We start from the raw sequence: 10,914 nt of genomic DNA on the forward strand, positions 1-10,914 counted from the left end.
TTTGGGGTTTGCTGATGAATGGCAGAAATTGAACAGTCCCTTATGTTTTCACAGTCTTTTTTTAAAATTTCAACTCCTTATTTCTTCTGAAAAACAAGCCCTTTCTTTCCTGCCTAATACTACATATTCCCTTCATGTAGAAAATAAACAAACAGGTTTGCTGAATTAGGCCAACTGCTTGGTGTGATGAGTTTAAGTTATCTCCTCAGCATCCTAACTTCTCAAAAATTTGGTCAAACTTAGAGCTGCCACATCATTTTTTTTCATATAGTGGAAAGAGAGAAGCAATCTCCAAATCAAATATTTCTCAGGACAGGACAGAACCAATGTGAGTAGGAGTAATACTGCGTCTCCCGCCCTTCAAACAACACTGAAGTTAACACTAATAATTGTTCTGTTACAGAACAGACTGTAATACCTGCCTGTGTCTCTGACTTCCCAATGTCACTTGGTGAGCTTTCAATGTCTTTTACTGAGAAGTTCAGAAATAAAGGGTTTTGTACCATTGATAAGTTTCAAACATCAAACATATGAGTTAGTCTAGAGTTTTGCATGCAGATCCAGGGGAATCCTACATACTCTTCTGGCCTCTTTAGGCACCTAGACACGTGTTTATATATATTTCCTCTCTCTCTCTCTACACACACACACACACACACACACACACACACACATACATACATACATACATACACACAGACCAACAAACATACACATAAATATAATAGAATATTGTAAAGAACAGATTTGTGTGGAGTGAAGGCCCTGTGGAGGTTGCTTAAAGAAACCTTTTTTTTTTTTCTCCTTGAGGGAAGTGCAAATCTTCCTAGGATACCAGAATACTTGTAATCTAAACACTAGGTCCTTCAATTATTTTTATAGGGAACATTGTTTATCATGGTAGATCCAGAGTTCTGTTCACAATTTCCTTATTTATAAAACAGATCAATGTGAATTACAAAATTTGGAACTAGGAAAATATCTGAGTACAGAGCAAAATATGGTGTATCCAGGCAGTGGAACCTGGTCCTGTGCTCATTCCATGAGTTGTCTGTTTGAAACGTGGGGCCTATGCAGGGTTGCTTGGCTTGGCCTGGGAGGAGGGGATTGGACCTGCCTGGACTGAGTCTACCAGGTTGATCTCAGTCCGTGGGGGAGGCTTTGCCCTGGAGGAGGTGGGAATAGGGGGTGGGTTGGGGGGAAGGTGAGGGGGGTGGGAGGGGGGAGAACAAGGGAATCCGTGGCTGATATATAGAACTGAACTGTATTGCAAAATAAAAAAAAAAATTGAAAAAAAAAAAGAATGGAAAATACCAAGACAATTTGTATTTATAATAACAAGAAGGCTGAGTTTGAAGTCTGTATCTAAGGGACACATTTAAATGTTTGAGATGCATGGTAATTTGAATGAGAACAATCTCTATAGGCTCATATATTTGAATGTTTGGTCTCCATTTAGTGGAATTCTTTGGGAAGGATTAAGAGATGCATGGCCTTGTTGGGAGATACATGTCACTAAGGGTGGGCTTTGAGGTTTAAAAACCCATGCTAAGCCCAGTCTGCATCTCTCTCTAACTGCTCCAGCGCCATGGCGGCCAGCCTGCCATCATGCTTCCCACCATGATGATCATGACCATCAGAATTTGTGAGCAAGCCCCCAACTAAATTCTTTCTGTTATAAACTGGCCACAGTGTCCACACAGCAAAAGAACAACTAAGAAAGGAGTGTTCAAATGCTTATTTCACATACCATCAAAACATGTTTTATACAATAATATTGTGCTTATATTCTAAAATAAGTGCATATGACCCAGCACTTTGTGTAAGTTTCTCATAATACTATTATGAGTATTGATTTTGAATTTTGTTAAGCATTCTTAAATTTACTATCCTTGTTTTTCTCATGCAAGTAAACAGCTTAAGTAGTAGTCAATACATAATATTACAGCAAATGGAATTCCCTAAAACAGTAAGTCCATGTGCTTTGTCTCAGTAGGGTTGGAGATGTTGCTATTTGAGCTTTTTTTTTTAAAGTGGGAATATTTTTTAAAAATGTTATGCTTTTTACCAAGGCTAAATAATGTTTACTCTGCCCAGTATGCTTTACTGCTTTCTCTTGTGTTCATATATAATGCATATGCATGAATGTTTGGATGTGTTTACATCCTCTGGGACTCAATAATCTGTGCTGAATTTTGTCTTCAGTTTTTTGTCTTGATTATTAATATATTTCCAGTTGCTAAGTTATTTTACCTAAGATATTTAATGATTTTTACTTGTTAAATTTCTGATTGAATTACTAGAAATGTGCCTATTAAAAATAGTCTTTATTTTCTACCTTTCTTTCTATCTTTCTTCTTCCTCTCTTCTTTCTTTTCACTGCTCAGAATTTAATCTTGGGCCTCATGCATCCTAGGTAGCACTCTAACACTGAGATTTATCACCTGTTAATCTTTTTAAAGCCTTAATCATTGACAAAAAGGCTGTTGAGGGATGTGGACATGGATCAGTCAATTAAGGGCATGATGCTTTAGCCTGAAATCCTGACTTTCACCTTCAGCACCTTTAAAATTCATGTTTATGGCACACATCTATAGCCCCAGAGTGGCAGAGACATGTAGATGCTTGGACCTCACTGGAAAATCAGTTAATCAGTTTGTTCAAATGCTCCCAGTTAGTTCAGTGAAAAATACTGTACCAAAAAATAAAGTGTGGGGGTCACTCAAGAAGTAACCTGATATTGATCTCTGGTATCCACATGCACATGCTAATATATGCAGGTACACCACCATGTCACACAAATAGGAACACATACATGCATAAATATCTTTCTCTCTCTCTCTCTCTCTCTCTCTCTCTCTCTCTCTCTCTCTCTCTCTCTCTCTCTCACACACACACACACACACGCACACACACACACACACACACACACACAGAGAGACAGAGACAGAGGGACAGAAAAAGAGAGACAGAGAATAGCAGTGTAATGAATTAAACATAGTGAACCTCACACTCCAAATAATATTTTAAAATATTGTAGTTTTGAAATACTGGTTGTTGGTAAATTATTTTAGAGTTATACATTGGATCAAGTATCTAAAAGAGAATAATGCAAGATATAGTAATTGTACTAATCTATAGGATAAAAGATTTACTACCCAGAGTTTTCTGAATAAAATTAAATTTGTATTTTGAGCCTATGAACTCATTTTTACAGATTTAATTGTAACTAATTTCCTTTATTCATCACACTCATAATCAAAATCTTAATCTGTAAATCCAGCAGTAAAATCCAGTGCTACAAACCACAGTACTTTTAGTTGTTTAAAGTTTATTTTATTACACTGATCTGATTATATAACTTATTGTTTTTCTTTTGCTTTTTTAACTTTAAAATATGTGTATGTATTAGTGTGATATGGGTGTGGTGTGTGTAAATGCAGGCACACAGGTGCTACGGTGTACACATACACACAAGAGAACAACTGCACAGGTAGTTCTCACCTTCCACCGTGGGGTTCCGAGATTTAACTCGGGGCTTCAGGCTTGCACTGCCCTCCCCTTTATCTGCAGAACAACATGTAGCCCTATTGTGATTTTTTTTAAGTCAAAATGAAGAATACAAAATTTGATGCTATTTCATTTCATGAAACCATATTTGCTTAATCCTGGTATAGTTGCCAGTGCTTTGGATATTATATCTGAAACCCATCGTTAACCATGGCACTTTAATAATGTTTTGATCACTGTAACATTGTGATACAGTTTCAAGAAATGTATGACATCATAAGCATTTTTACAGTTGTTATTAGTACTTTCAGAACTTCCAGCAATGTATTTTAATATTTTTCACTTCTCATCTCACTCCTCTCAAAGAATTAAAAAGTATTAGCAAATAATGTTTTCTTAATATTTCACACACACAAAGAAAATAAATTTTGCAAATAAACCACACAGTATCAATATATGGTTATTGATAGTGTCCTGTGTAATTAAATGTTGGCAAGTCAATAGAACTGAAATATTCTCACAGGTATAAAATTGAGTGATTATGTGAGATGATGAAAAGTTAATTAACTTGATTGTAATAGTCACATCAAAATATATAGGTTTGTCCAATCACTTATGTACACAATCCATTTATACAGCTCTGTCAAACACAGCTCAACAAAACTGGACCCCAATACTTTGCTTTGAGAAGTACATAGTCCCTTGACTCCATGGACTCTTATTATTTGCTATTTTGAAAAGTCTTTCAACTGAAATGTATATTACATACATTTCCTTAAGAGTTTGTTTTGATCATATTGTGTGTTCATTCCTTTCTTCATGTGAAGAACCCATAATAATGCTTGGGTATTTGGATTCTGAATATTTTTGCACAATTTTTAATAGCACAACCAGTGTTTTTATTCTATTTGCTCCGTATGACTCCTGATTAATTCCTCAAGACTCCAGTAAATAAGAAGTACATAGAATTGTGTAGCTTGATCTGCTTAAGGGGCCCCCTGGCAGTAGGATCAGAATCCATCCCTGGTGCATGAGCAGGTTTTTTGGAGCCCACTACCTATGATGGGACACATCGCACAGCCTTCAGAGACGGGGAGGGGCTCGGACCTGCCTCTACTAAATGTACTTCCTCATGGGAGGCCTTACCTTCTTTTAGGAGGGAATTGGGGGTGGATTGGGATGGGGAGGCTGGAGGGGCAGGAGGAGGGAAGAGGGGGATCTTTATTGGTATGTAAAATGAATTAAAAATATTTCTTAAGTTAAAAAAGTAGTACTTAGAGTGAAAACAGGGCTTAGTTGTGCACAGCCCATTAAAGCTTCTAATGTGGGTACTTTTTCCACAAGTGTTGAATCTTACATTAATTTGGAATATTCTGAATGTTTCCTATGTCAATTATCATTGTGATCCTTACTGACTATTTTTCCATAGTGCTAGTTTCCAGTTAACATAGTTGTGTAAGGCATAATATTGAAACTTGTTTCTCCCAAGAGTCATTTAAAGAACATAATGGTATTATTCCTTGCATATGTAAGATTAGGAAGTTTTCTCTTCTGTAACTATTTACAATATTATTTTAAATGACTATAATCATAAAACTAAATACATATCTGATAATGTAAGACTATCAGAATATGGTCAACATAATCTTTTGTGTTTTTATAATCAGCACAATATTTTAAAATGTAATATTTATTATCATTTCTAAATGAGTCAGTTCTCAGTTGAATTATAGAAGCTTTTTATCCCATTGTTATTTCAATGACAATTTCTATTGATTTCAACACCCCAAGTGACTGTGTTCAAGCTGAACATACATAGAACCTGAACATACATGAAGCCATTATTTCATTCCTCTTTTGTAGAAGTAACCATCTTATTAAATAAGAAAAACAGAGCCAATGTAAAGATAAAAACCCAAGAGGTCAGAGCTAAGAGCCTTACCCTTCCTGCTTCAGGGATCCTCTTCAGCCAAGAGAGACCTACTTCCTGTGTGTTTGTCTTTATATAGACTTTCTTTTTTGCCTTCTCATTGGTTGTAAACCCAACCACATGACCGCCTTGTCACCGCCTGTCTGTACAGACCTCCAGATCTTCTATGGTTGATATTGAGATTAAAGACGTGTGTTTCCAATGCTGGCTGTATCCTTGACCACACAGAGATCTACCTAGCTCTGCCAATCAAGTGCTGGGATTAAATGCGTGCACCACGAATGCCCAGCTTTGCTATGGCTTACTATTAGCTCTGACCTCCAGGCAACTTTATTTATTAACATACAAATAAAATCACATTTCAGTACAAATAAAATATCACCATACTCTTTTCATCCCAACATTTGGTACAGACTGGAACATGTGATGAGGATCCAGCACTTACGCCGAATATCAAGATTTCTTCTTTGGGAGTTAGTAGTAATGTGCTTTCATTTTCTACCACATGTGCCATAAACACACAAAAGAAGAGAGATGTACATCACAGATTACTTTTCATTTAATGTACTGTGTGTGCATGTGTGGACACAAAATTCTGTCACTCAGTAACGTAATTTACATCTTAGTTTATATATGTATATTCTACTGTTTTCTGGCAAGGACAAAAATACTTGAAGAGTGTGCTACTCAGAATGTGGCTGTGTGCCTATCATTGAATGACACAGCAATGTAAAGGAGCCATAGATTTTCATGATATATCAGTAATTATGGCATTATTAATGCAAAAAGAAAAAAGTTGTGACATTATTGAGTGATTTAGCAAAAGTGGCTTCAGCCAAACCTTGTATAACCACTTTTTAATTTCCTAAATCCACCACTGTTGTCTTTAATGAGATACATATATGTGAAAGTACAGCGGCGTGAATGCAAGACACAATGAATGACAACACAGACACTGTTCAGTACAATAAACACATGAAAACCATTCTAATTAATACCCTTTAATTTCTCCTGATACAGAGGAAAATGGCATTCAAGATGTTCTTATGGGCAATGACTTATGTCTGGTTTTAAATGTTATCTGCCTGAATGCATAGACTTCAGATTAATTGCTTAAAGATTATTCTCCTTACATTTTCTTCTATAGAGTTTTCTATATACAACACAATTTCTATCACTACTATTCAGGTAGACTATTCCACTTCCAATTGTTGGAGACAAATTTTCTTCCCACTGTTCATATGTCACAAATATGTAACATTCATGTGCATACTGTCGATTTGCTATCTCAAATCTTTTCATTAATTTGATTAATAAGTGTTCATAACTTTAAGTTCATAATTTTAAGAGTCTAATTTAACACTCATTAAAAATTATTATTTTTACTTATTTTTAACCAGTCTACTCAAGAGTTCTATCATTAAGTTTAAAGTCATGTCCTAGTTTATTATTTTTCATGGTCATGCCCTTACATCATTCAAAAATAATCTTTTCTCACATTAAAGACATGAAACGGTCCTTCAAATAGCTTCCCAAATGATGTAGCATCTTTGAGCCTGGAGAAATGGCTTAATGTGCAAGAGAACATATTTCAGAGGATCTGAGTTAGGTACCCAAATCACCTCCATCTTCCAAATCATCATCCAAATCACCAAATCACCATCATCCAAATCACCTCCATCTTCAGTTCCAGGGACACTGTTGCCCTCTGCTGAACGCTATATGCACCTACATTCATGTTCACATGCTGCTTGCCCAATACAAATTTTTAAAAAATTAAAATAAAATTAAGCATTGTAGTTTTCATATTACGTTCATTCTTGATACATTTAAATTTTGCACATATTATTATGATGTTTCTGTCAGTGTCAGTTTTAGTAACTTTCCTTTGCTTCTTTTGATGCATGTGGTATGTAGCACCATTCACTGAAGAGGTTATTTATACCTTTTTCTTCACTGCCCGTTTTTGTAATAAAACCCAATATCTTCTTGCACTTGGTTCTGTTTAGGCTCTATTCCATTAAATATGTCTGCCTTCTTTAGAGCCATTATCATAACTATCATAATTAAAATTAAAAACCATAATCTACTCTGAACTCTAATATCCAGTAGTGTAAACACTCTGATTTGTTATTTCTTTTCACGAGTAAATTGAATATTGGATAACTAGTAAATAAACCAGTAAACAAAGCATTGGTAGATCTTTTCCAATGGACACTTGATACCCTCATAGCCTGGAATTATGTGCATATATGAAACAGACACTTTCCCCAGTGTCAACCTAGGGGAAATATGAGTGCACATCTGATATATATTATATATCTATGGCAGCCCCTTTTATCCTTATGCCTCCAAACCTTTTCTAAAGTAATCAGATGTATGGAACAAAATAATTGTAACCTGAGAAGATTGCTTAACTCTTGATTTCTGTTGAGAAAAATAATAGCTCTTACAGTAATAGAGTACGTACAGGAAGGAAACACGGCACTTTTTATTCCCAGCACCATACGAATGCTGTTTTTTGTGCCTTCCAGGACAACTGATTTATTAAGGCATCATCTTTCTTTATGCTTCTCTGTTCTAAGGTCATGTTGTACCTTGGTTAGGTGATTGCAGAACCACCATCTAACAGGTGTCTAACCAAGCATGTATTGAGAAGCAAATGAGAGAAAGTCGAGAGCTTAGTTCTCTTAGTTCTAAATCAAATAATATTTTAGATATATTTCTGATTGATAAATGTCCTACTTTCCTCTGATTTTATTGCACAGCAAACATTACACTTATCAGGTAATTTTGCTATTTTTGAAAATTGCAATATGTATTTTAACAATGATTTATTTATAAGTGTTTTTTTAATTTCCACTATCATTTTCTTTGTTATTCACGGTTGATGTTATTATCCTGATTGTGTTCTCATAATTAATGATATTGTTAACACTCACATAGTAGTAAAGAATTTGTTCCATAATTTAAAACCTAAGAATGTATTGATTTTCACAAGTTCTTCACAGGGTCTATAATTTCAATATTCTGAGTTTTGATATGATAGAAAATATGATTTTTAAAAATTGCTGCATGCTTCCATTTGTTTATGGATTTTCATGACTACCAAATAAGATTATGATTTTAGTCATAGCTACATTTTCTTCTGTATAGACTATTCATATAACTATTGCTTCTCATCTATTCATCCCTTTGTCTTTGAAGACTAGGTTTGAAATACTTTCTTCTAAAACTATTTTATTTTTACTTATAGAAATTTAAGATAACTCAACCATGCGAGGTTTTGTTAAAGACCCAATACTGTCTCTCGAAGTCATATACATAGCACATGCACTGCTAATAACACCCATTGTTCTACCAAATACCTGATTGCTGAAGAATTTTTTTGTTTGCTCCAGTTTCTTTTTTTCACTTCACAGTTGGTGACAAAGACTGAGTTCTCAAAATCCAGTGATAGTTGCAGGAGCAGAGATCAAAAGTTTTTAAGGATGCAAATTCAAATTTATAAGGAAATTGCCTCGGGGTCCCAGGCTTTCAGGATCTCCTATTAGTTATGCTTCTGTGTGTGGGTCCTAGGCTTTGTCTCTCTGCCCACAATGCTTGAGACACTGTGAAAAATAATTCATGATTTCACGAAATTTGACATGGCCTTCAAGGTTAATGTCAACTTTGTGGGGCTTATTTTATACCTGTGTTATAGCTTTCTTTAAGATTTTGGCTTTCAGCCTCCTTATTTCTTTTTTGTTCATTTCATGCATACATTTGAAACAGTTTTTTTTTTTTTTTTTAGTATTTAATTTTTCATTCATGTTTGTTTTAAAAAGAAACTCAGAAACTACTGTTAGAAAGAGTAGCATTTTGGCTTATTAGTAGTGGAGTATTTTCCTGCAAATGACAGCCCATTCTTTTATTTATATGTTTCATTAGTAACCACGTCAAAGTTACAATAAACTTTGTTCAATATTTGAAAATACGTTATGGATATTTGAAATCTGTTAATTTTACTGAAACAAGTGGATATATTGACAAGGTAATAATCTTTGAAAAAAAAGACATAATTGTTCTTTGGAAAGCCCAATTCAAATGCATGTAAGCTTAACAAAGAAGGTGTTGACATTTCTTTCTTTCTTTCTTTCTTTTAATTTGCAATACAATTCAGTTCTACATATCAGCCTCGGATTCCCTTGTTCTCCCCGCTCCCACCCCCCTCACCTTCCCCCCAGCCCACCCCCCATTCCCACCTCCTCCAGGGCAAAGCCTCCCCCATGGACTGAGATCAACCTGGTAGACTCAGTCCAGGCAGGTCCAGTTCCCTCCTCCCAGGCCGAGTCAAGCGACCCTGCATAGACCCCAGGTCCCCAACTGGATTAAGCCCTCTGAATGCTTGAGACAGTTGATTGGCTTGATCTGTTTGGGTGGCATCCAGGCAGTGCGAATGGGTCCTGTGCTCATTGCATGAGCTGTTGACATTCCTAACAGACACAATCTCACAGTAAGCTCTCTGATCCCCTACCCTTTTTCAATTTTTCTGTCCCTTCTCAACGAACATTGAGCTTTAGGTGCAGGAATCTGTTGTATATGCATCAGTTGGATTCATGCTAACTATTCTATATTTTGAATGATTGTAGTATTCTATTTTCTTTTTCTTTGAAGCAGGGTTTCTCTGTGTAGTTTTGATGCCTGTCCTGGAACTCTCTCTGTAGACCAGGCTGGCCTCGAACTCACAGAGAACCGCCTGGCTCTGGCTCCCGAGTGCTGGGATTAAAGGTGTGAGCCACTGCTGCTTGGCGATTGTAATATTCTATAATGATCTCTTCTGTCTGTTGCAAAGAGAAGTTTCCTTGATGAGGAGTAAGAGCAACATGAATTCCTTAACATGAGATAAAGAGGATACTAATGTGTATGCTAAGGTGAGAGGGACAGTTATGAGCTTCCCTGAACAAAGACCTAAAACAACTAAGGAATTAAGAGAGATGGAGAAAAAGTGTTCCCCACAAACATGCACACCTGTTACTCATCCAATACCAAATGAACATCCCTGAAAACATACAAGTAACACTATATAAACTGATCGGATTGTATACAATCTGATTCACACATACACATGAATATATACTAAATAAAAAAGAGATCATGAGTTTGAAAGGGAGCAATAAGGGGTATATGGGGGTTGAGGGAGGAACGGGAAGGGAGAAAGTGTGTCATTACATTGTAGTATTATATAATAAAATAAATTATTATAAAAGGAACATATACATGAACAAATTGTTTTAGGCAATAGAGTTAGGGCTTCAATATTTTTCTAAAATCTACTTTTAAGAGGAATTTATTTTAGTGTAACCAATACAATGCATAAAAAATAAAACTACATGTAGTCTTCCTCACTTATTCACTGGGTTTTCTGTCTGAATCATCAGGATTATCCTGGCATGCACCATGAGCTTTCCAAACTGAACGAAGATTGTATCATG

Source organism: Peromyscus californicus, unplaced genomic scaffold (genome assembly GCF_007827085.1).
Source record: "Peromyscus californicus insignis strain IS unplaced genomic scaffold, ASM782708v3 Scaffold_12__1_contigs__length_115047231, whole genome shotgun sequence".
NCBI classification, from domain to species: domain Eukaryota; kingdom Metazoa; phylum Chordata; class Mammalia; order Rodentia; family Cricetidae; genus Peromyscus; species Peromyscus californicus.